Below are 10,276 nucleotides of genomic sequence, written 5' to 3'. Positions count from 1 at the left end.
ATGGCAGCAGTCTGACTTCTGTGCAAGAGAGATAGTTGAGAGGAAGCATAAATAATACTTTACCATTTCTTTTTGACGTGTAGATCATGCTGTGCCTTAGATGATGAAGATATTTTTGTTCTTTGATATCCTGTGTTCTCACAACAAATTATTATACATCAAAGAAATGAGCTCTGAGTCAAAATGATAGTAAAAGTGATGAGCTAGAAAATAATGTAAAGAGATGGTACCTATGAAATTACTGCATATGTCTGAAGAAATGGGGTTAAAGGAAATTGCTCACAAAGTTGTTCAAATGACTTAAGCTGCTGTCTGAAAAATAAATAATTTGGGGTATGACTATTAAAAATGCAGTGTGGTTAAAAGCTGAAGTTTTTGAAGCACTGTATCCAATGCAAAATAAAATTACTGTGTTAAATATTCACACTGAAAATATTTATGGTGAAGCTTACTTTGATGGAGGGCAAGAAGCAGTGTTTTCTGTTACTCAGAGCACAGATTTTCCTCAGGTTCATGAAGTGTCATCTTGTCTTTGATAGTTCTTCTTCCTGGGGCTTCAGTTTAATTTCTGAGTTCTCCATTTCAGTTTCTCAGCCAATAAAAAGGAGATAACAGTGCTTTCTACCTCCCTCAAAAATGTTACAGAAGAATTCAGTATTGAATTGTAGGTGAACAGTGGGAGGTATGTGTTGTATGTACTGAAAGGCCTGGACTGGCACCAGGATCTCCTGAAGCGGTTGGTACAGACTTAACTTAGATATGTAACTACCACATTTCTATCAGCAAACATTTATAAGCTGGCCATATGTTTTTCAGCTGTAGCTTTGGAGCCTTGCCTTGTGCTCCCTTTTTGCTTGTGGTGCTATATATATTTCTTTTTTCAGAGGGAAAATACAGAGCAGAAGGGTTACTCTAAGCTCTGTTCTGACGATGTATTTTGATGTTACGGAAAACTGGAAAACAAATTATTGTCATGTCTTATTAAAGATACATGTGTCTAGACCAGACGTTTATTCTGCAACCAGCTCTTCTAATGAGGGGAAGGGTAACTAGCCGTAACATGATTGATCTCTGGATAAAGTTCCATCGTTGCCTCTAACCCTAGCAGGTGTGTATATAAAACTAAACATTTTCTTTATTGCAGAGAACGTTGTATAGCCCATCTACAATCAGGACTTACAAATGAGCATATGTTGCGAAAGACCAACAGATCAGCAGTCTTCCTTTTGATAAAAAAAATGAACAAAACAAAACACATTATTTATTAAAAATATGTAGACAAATGGCAAGTAGATTTTCCTTGATTATGCTTACGCTACTGCTTTTGTTGCCTTGAATTACGATTGCTTGGATAAATGCACCTAAAGACTGACTGTTGGCCTCCAGAAGCATCTCTTTATGTTTTTCAGTGAGATACTGTTTTGTAATTTGCAACATTAGTCTCATTGTGTGAATCTCTACAGATACCTCAGAAACCTTTTCAGCAATAATACAATGGAGGTATGATTTCCCTTTGCTTTCCAGCAGTGAAAGAATAATGCTGTCACAAAACGGTGCTGAATTAGAAGACTAGCTTTTTTTTGTGCTAAGTCCCCATTGTTATGGTATGATTTCAGTCAGTATAGATAAAGAAAAGGATGAAGCATCCCAGCTTTCTGGGTAGTCTAAGAATCCTGTCATCTCCACTCAGTTTTCACAAATGTACTTCTACTTTCCTTAAGTCTCATGTATAAATTTGAGAGTCTCAATAAAGGGAAGAAAGAAGAAAGAAAGAGATTTAAGGAATCTCCAAATGTAACTTTTAGAAGTTGGAATTAGGACTAATGAAATCTCAGTGTGGGTCTCTGAGAGATAATTTAGTGGCAGGCACTGAACAGAGCATGCTGTGTGATTTGCTGATGAATTTTGTGGGATTTACTTAGATGCAGGATCAACTGCATTGAGAGCAGAACAATAATTCAAGCACTTCTCCTGGATGACAAAATTGCTGTCTTCCCATTAGCTGAGTTAGTGCTGAAAGGTGTAACAAGCTAGCTCATATATTTTCAATAGGATTTTTTTTAATAAAAGTCAATAAATTTAAAGCATCCATCTGTTCTATAAAGGCATCATAAAGAAAGGACATTGTGTAATAAATTACCCTTCATTTATTTAAAAAAAGAGTTTCTAATGAAAGCTTAGCACTAATTGGATCAAATCACACGGGGAATAATTGGCAGTTTCCCAAGGCATTTAGATCCAGTTCTTAGCTATTCTACTGTAACACTTTCTAGATTTCTGTCTCATCTGCCATATGTCCAATGTTCTTCAAAATTATTTTTTCCCTAAAGACCAGAGACTGCACTTCCCATTATGAACTATATAGGCAAGCAGAATTTAAATCTTAACTAGTCCTACTTACAGAGCTAATTTTTCCTTTTACAGCAAAAAAAAATGTGGTCATATTGGCTGTTAGCAATGTATGTTTACTCTCAGGTAGTCCTTAATCTCTTTCTCTATATTTTGTTAGCTTAAGTGTTACTTTGTCTGCTCAACAGAAAAAAAGTTTTGAGGTTGTTGGTTGTTTTTTTTCCTTCCTTCCTTTCTTTTTTTTTTTTTTTCTTTTCCTGTCACTCTCATTCTAAATTTATCCCCATTTAACTGCGTATGCTGTCTGCTTGCTTGGGGATTTAGTTTAAATCTCTTCTGTACTTGATTGCATTCTTCATTATCATTTGCTATGCTTCCAATTAAGTGTCATCTGAAAATCTGGCCATTTCCCAAGGCATTTAAACAATTCATATTTTTCTTCTTGCCTACTTTCTTTTCCGTTTCTTTGGAAACTCTTTAAAACTAAATCAAACCAAAATTAACCTGACCCTTAGATAGGTTAACATCCCAAAAAGGGAAGAGGTCTTGTTAAATAAATGGGGCTTTATTTGCTCTAAAAAAATGCCTCTTCTTATTTAACTTACTTCATTATGTTTAAGTCTATTCAATGATTTTTTACTGAAGAATTTGAAAAATACACAGTTTAATGGAGAATAAAGACACTGATACATAAAATTTTGCATTTAATATAATCAAATACTCTCTATTTTTAATCTATGCAAACAGAGGATGCTTTCAAGGACAGTGAGAGTGAAACCATGGAAATTGACTGGTTTCTTCTCTAATCTTTTTGAAAGATTTCTTAGATATTTCTGCTCCTTTAGTCTGAGGAGGCTTCTAACCTCAGAAACTCTCTGTAACTGAGTGAGATATCAATGCTTCTTAGCACTTATAGAATAATGCCCTGCCATATATTTGAAGATGGTGGGTTGATCACTCAGGTGTTTGTCCAAGCCACATTCTCAGGATTTCAGGGTAGAGGCAAAAATGTTGCTTTTGTCCATGCTTTCTTTTACCTCAGAAGGCGCTGAGCAATCAGGTGAGCTGAAGTAGGTCTTTTTAGGAGAGAAGCTTGCCTGAAGGCATTTTCACATTTCTACCTTGAACTTGGTTCATGTACTTGGTTTAAATATTTTGCCTCCTCCTAAGCAAACAGAAATAACATTGCATGTAGTTGGTAGAAAATTATTTAATTTCCTTCAAATCTGATCTTATCAGGTGATGATAAGATTTTTAAGGATTTTTTTTTTTTTAATGACACCTTTCTTTTATTGAGTTTTGATCCATAGTTCTTTGGACCCCAGTCACGTCTCAACATTTACGACAGACCAATATGACGACTTACAGTATTTGTAGTAGAAAGAATTATGAAAGCTTCTGTGGCCTCAGGGACTCGCCACTGGTACTCTAAGGGCTGTGGTTGCCTCTGCTGCTGTAGTAGGGCATTTGCCTTTCTTCCTTTTATATGCAAGTATCTATTTGGCCATTTGGCCCTTGCAGCGTGCATGCACAGAAGAGTGTGTGGGATGGGTCTGTTTTTTATCTAATGTTGACATTTGCACCCATCTCAAGGTTCTTTTGTGCTGTCAGAACAGTGTAAACAGGCGGTAGTGGTGTGTACCTGAGAATTAAGGCCTTTTTAAACAGAAAAGCCTCAGTGCTGTCATACTGACTCAATTCCATGTAATACTTTCCTGTATAAGTAGTATTACCAGATTCACAGGGTCTGTGTACGCAGCAAAATACCATTTATGTGAGATAGGGCAGCAAAATTGGGCTGCTTGCACTTAAGCCCAACGTGAAATAGGTTATTAACTGAGTGTTACTGGAGAAGAGCTGTTGTAAAAGAAGCAGTTGACACTGAGAAAGAAAGAACAGGTCAGCAGGATAACGCACACTGAAGAACACAAACAGTGATCATGTGTCATTAGTTGTCAGTATTCCTCTTCTGTGATATAGAGCTGTGTTGGCAAAGTTAGCTGCAAAGCTCAGGAGTAGCTCTAATGGGATGTTGGCATACCCGAATGGCTTCAGTAATGTGAGCTGAGCATGATATACCTTTATTGGCAGCAAGCAAGCAGAAGGCAATTGATCAAAATTCCTTCTATTATGTTTTCAAGGATGTTCTCTGTAGAAGAAAACATTATTTTGAAATGTATTTGTTTTCAAACACATCTACAGAGCTCACAACACCTCTGAGAGCTCAAGAATAAAGACTGGAAGAGAACTGAAGAGACCTCTGTGCACAACAGACGCTGTGCTTATGAACTACTTTTTCCCAGAATGCATAAATCTAAATATTGAACAAATACAAAATGCAATTACTAAGGGCATTTGGAGAGTGGGGCATTGAGGAGTGTTGCGGTATTATATTAGTAATGGGTAATAGCTTCTGAATTTAGAACAGCGATGTGAAAATCAGACTGCTTCTTCAGAAGTTCAATTTGAAAGCTGGGAGAGTCACACAAGGTGACAGATCAGTGCCAACGCAGGAAATGTCTTAGAGGCAGATAACTGCTGTTTTATGCATAAGTAGTCAGGATCCCAATATTTTTCCTATGTAAATCAATGTCAAAATTCAGGTTAACCTGATTAGGATCGTTTCCTTGCAGAGAAGAATTATCTGTTGCTGTATCACAGAGAAGAATTATAATTACATTATAGGTGGAGAAAAGTTATGAGTTCAATCATTTACATAATATGTTGAATCTAGCGGTCCCAGGAAAGTTCTTAATATCACTTATTGTTGGTATAGAACACTTTTGTTCAGAGAAACAAATGAGGAAGGTACTTTTTCATGAATTTAGGAAGGCATTTTGAATTGGTATGCATGGTATGCATTCATGCTGATCCTGCAATGTGCGTTTCTCATAGACATATTCCTAAATTGCACTTACATTTGGTGAGAGTACATTGAACATTCCAGCAGACTGCTCGCTCATCTTTGGTAGTTTGCCTAAAACTGTGATCTCCATAGCTAATGATGCTTAAGGTTTTTTGTTGCATCTTATCCCTCATCTACGTGGGGTCACCTTTCCCATTTTTGAAGAAAGACTCCTGCAAAAGAATCCTGATAAGAGTGTTCAGGAGACATTGGCAGAGACCTGCAATATGTCTCAGGGAGGAAAGAGGATTCCTTCTAATCTGTGCTATAAGTAATAAAATGTGGCCAGGCAAATCATTCTTCTCTGGAAAAGTTCAAATAAACCACAAGGGAGATATTACAAACTCATCAGCATGTAAAAAAACTCATGGTCTCATTTATTCACGAAGTGACAATAAAGAATTTATTTTGTGTCTTGCATATTTATCATTTTTGGATGACAGAAGTATTGCTTTCTGTTACCCCTTAAAAAGATTTTCTCGTGAACTACTCACTTCTTCCCAGGAGGTATATTACACTAGGAAAAGAGTTCTTTTTAACTTTATTCACAAATATACTGGTTTTAACCCCTGGGCAGCTAGATTAGGACTGTTGCTGTTGTAAACAGAATTTCCCAAATATGGGAAAATGTTATAAATGTGGAATTACTTTGGACTGTGCAGAAACTTAGTGAATGTAACAAAGTATATCAGTCTCGAGATTTTCATAAATTGTGCCTGGTTAACCACAAGTTTATGTTGAAATGAGATTGGTTTAGTAGGATGTTTTGCACAAATATAAAAACATTCAATACTCTTGGTGAATATATCATTTCAAAGTTAGTTCCCCTGGTTTATCTATATTTGTTATTTCGTTCTCCCTTTCCAAATAATGATATTTCTATTTCTAGAATGTTATCTAGTTTATAAACGTTAATCTTTAATAACCAATGTTAATCTTTAGCTGATAAATCCAAACATAAATGTAAATTTTTTGGTATATTTTCTGTATATGCTCTTTCAAAGTCATTTCTTTGCTCCTTTGTTCCAATGCTACTTTTTCCTTTTGTACAACCTGATTTTCTTTAAGGGGTCTGACAAAAATAAATGTGCTGCTGTTTAGATTGTTGCTCATATTATTTTAGGATTAAAAATAGAATTGTTGTGCTGTGATGTATTACTGAGTATTTATAGTGCTATGCATCCTTGATTATTAGGATGAGAAGCAATTTTTTTTTTCTTTTTTTCTTTTTTGGCAGAATATAAAAGGAAAGGAAAACAGAAAAAATGCACTAATTTTGAACATATGGATTCCTATTGTTCTGTCTTGGATGTAACCACATTGATTAAGTAGCAAGGCTCATGCTAATTGTAAGTAGAGAATAGCTGTGTAATTATTAGTGCTTAAAGTCAGGTTTGGTTTTGTGTCCCTTGACAGTTCTGGCTGCTGTTTCTTAGCTATTGCTTCAGATTTCAAGCAAAGCATAATGTAAGTGAACCTAAAATTCAGAGATGAAAGTGGATTGTGTTATGCACTGAGTCTGACTCCATTATGTGACAGTAGATGTTGTTTATGACAAGACCTATTATATTATTACCAGACCTGGACTAGTTTTTGTACAATTCCTGTATTAAGTCTCATAAGCTTTCATTTTCTAAGTAATTTTCTAAAAGGGATTTAAGAGAGGAAATGGTAGGGGGATATTTTCTTTTTAAAGCAAACACTCTGGCTTCTCTCCTAGGATTTGCTGCTGGTATCTCCATCTTCTTTTCTTGATAACTCTAAAGAAGGGAAGTGAAAATACAGTAAATCTCAGTGCATACTGTAAATTATATTTTTAGTTATACCTGTTCCCCGATAGAGAGGTAAGAACTTTAACATTCCCAGGGCTGCAATCTAAAGTTGCTATTTGTTGTAGATTTTCTTCTTCCTAATTAAATGTCATGAAAGTACAGTGAAGCTTCCTTTCTGGAATAGAATTTTTTTTTTTTTCCTGCCATTCAAGAAACTTGAAAACAATAGGAAACTCTTGTATTTGGTGCATTTGAATGTACTTGGAAAAAGTCTACTTTTAGATAGGACAGCACTGTATCATTTTAAAGCACTGAAGAGTAAGTAATATAAAATCAACCAAGAAGATAATCTCTGACATTTACAAACATTTATAATGGCATTAGTTCCAAGTAAGTTAGCTGAGGCAATTTGAACCTGTAGACCTGAACAAATAAATAAGCATGGCTTGCCATCAGCTATTTCAGAAATGTACCAGCATAGCCATGGAGCTTTGTGCATCCAAATAAGCAGAGAGATCTACCAGATTTCTCTGGGGTTTCCTGTAGACAAGACATTGCTTTACTGGGAAGTATTTTCACAAACAAGTGAAAATGCAGTGTTGTAGACATTTCTGGGCTTTCTGGAATTTCTGCTGCTGTGTTTTAGAGCTGGTCTAAGAATAATGGGTTTACAAAGGACGAAGGGGTAGGGCTTAAAGGTGAAATTCGTTTCAAAGAAATGCCCCTGACTGGCAGGTGTGGCAATAGTTTTCTTTGTTTAGACATGAAAATAAATTCATTCATTATGTAGCTGCACGCAATGGCTAGGCTGTGTTTCCAGTGCAGGCCTGAGCTTGCACTTGATCCCACACCGACTTGTCCAAATTCTTTGCACCCAAGCCAATGCTGAAGCAGCTTTCTGCAAGCCCTGAGGAATAGAGGAGAATAATAAGAGGGCAAATATTTAGCATGGGCAGAGTATGTGTTTGGTATCGGGAAGAAGAGTGAAGCACAGGTGTACCTGCTGTTGCTTAGCCTCGTTCCCTGCCACAAATCACCCAATGCCTTGCAGTCATGTAATATGGCTGTATGCAGATCAGAAAGGCTGATATTATGGTTAGCATGTCATTATGGAAAAACATGTCACTCTGGTACGAGGGATGTAGGCAGTATCAGTGTGCAGCTTGGGGGATGTGTTGTTCTTTGACCTGCTCTTTGATTCAGCATGCATTTGGCCACGTAGGCACAGCTACAGAGCTTCACTGTGCTGCCCCCCCACCACTATGTGCTGCAAGACAAGGGACAGAAGCACTGATACTCATCTCTGTGGGCTGAAAAGATAATTCAGGTCCCAACTTACTCAATTGCAACCTCTCTTTGGAGGAAATCTCATTTATTAAATAAATAAAATCTAAACTATCCTTCAGGGAAAAATGTGAAGAGGGAGAGGAGGTGTATGAGCCAGCAGTCTGAGAGTCAAGGTATATTGGAGACTACTAAGCAGACATCCCAGCAATTTCTGCTCAGATACTCAAGCAAGAGTGTGCAGAGTGGGGCTGACCGGGGGCAGATGCCGATGGTTAGGACAATGTTCATCATCCTGAGTCCCTGCATCGGCTGTGCTCAGATAAATCTGTAGCTCTCCAGTCTCAGCTCCAACAACTTTAAATATTTGCCCTGAGAACTAAAGGCAATTAACCATGATGTGGCATTCAAAACTAAAAGCTTGATTTAAAATTAGGGAATTTTCAGAAGTACAACTGAGAATTAAATTTGGCTTGTGAAGCCTTTATTTCTGATACTAATATTTAAGATGGAAACAACCCAGCTTGACTTCCCAGTTCCCCAGAGTGAATTTGTAGGCCAGAGATTTAGAAGAAAAAGCCCTTTCACTGGTACATTGAGGTATTTAATCTGCAAATTTATGAGAAAAGACAAAAATGCAATTCTCACAATGCTTTGATTACAGAGTCTTTTTCAGAGAAAACCACATTTAGAAACGGGAAACATTGCTAAGTGCCAATTGTGAGATGCACCCTTTAATGATGATTTCCTGCTATCATCTGTTCTGTAACAAGAAGTCAGTCTCGTAGTTTCTGGGTCAGAAACAAGGCTCTGTGAGTAACTTTGTACTTCTTGGAGGATATCATGTGCTTTAAACCAATTCACTCCTGTGGTGCTGTGCAGTGGGAGGTCATCTGAAAAGTTTAAGATAACCCAGGACAGTTTAAATCACACCATTTTAGCAAGGGTCTGTTAGTTTCAAGTACTAGTACAATTTGGACAAGGACTATGTGTAGATTGATTCTTCAAAGTTGAGTGCACATCCAAGTAAGACCTAGAGGCTTGCTGCAAATGGTTTTATGTGTATTCTTTTCAAGAGTTCCTTTATAAAATTCCTAACTTGATGGCACTTTATAGCAAACTTTTGTGATGGTGAAGCTTAGAGGACAGGGTGATCGTCTTGCCTGGAACTGCAACTGCAGCTTCATGGAATATAAATCTGTTGTCCCGTTCTCTACATTACTGTTCTAATGAATGCCTGCTCTTTTTTTTTGTTTGTTTTGGTTTGTGACAAAGATGTGACAGAAGTCACCCAAATTGGCTGTAGTCAACCTTTATTTTATTCGTTTTAATAAAGGGCCAATAAATGAATCATAGATATTACGAGATACCACAACCTGTGGTTACTTAGCCTCATAATGACCTGCTGCATTCTCCATATAACGAACTGTGAGGGCGCTGGCTTGCTGGGCTCGGGCCAGCTCAGAGACAGCACAGCCGAGGGCTGTCCCTTCCTCTGGTGACCATGGGGAGAGGCTCCCAGCCCAGGATGGCGTCCCCATACCCAGGGAGGTCCTTGTCCTTGGGCCCCTGGCACCAATAAAGGTTTCTGTTTTTCATCTCTATCTTTTGTTTAGAAATGCCAACAATAAAATCAAACAGGCTGTCCAGCCATTGTAAAGAAAGATCTGGGCTCTGCATGTGCATCTAGGGCTATCACTGAGAAATGGGAAGATGAGCTACTTGCTGGAGAAAGAGAACTTCTTCACCAAAGGAAAAAGGATCTTTCCTTTTTCTTCTTCAGGTGGAAGGACTGCTCATTTTTATAGGGCTGAGTTTATTCAGACTGGTCTTATGGAGGAACAGAGAGAATTTTTAGCTGACCTACTAGACAGGAGCCCTCTACACTCTTTTGTATTATTCCTCCAGAACAGGGAGTTTCTGTAGAGAAAAGCATGCATGTAGGCAAACATTCAAACATTCAATT

This window comes from Anser anser, assembly GCF_964211835.1.
Source record: "Anser anser genome assembly, chromosome: 2".
NCBI lineage: Eukaryota > Metazoa > Chordata > Aves > Anseriformes > Anatidae > Anser > Anser anser.
This window is presented reverse-complemented; position numbering follows the sequence as displayed.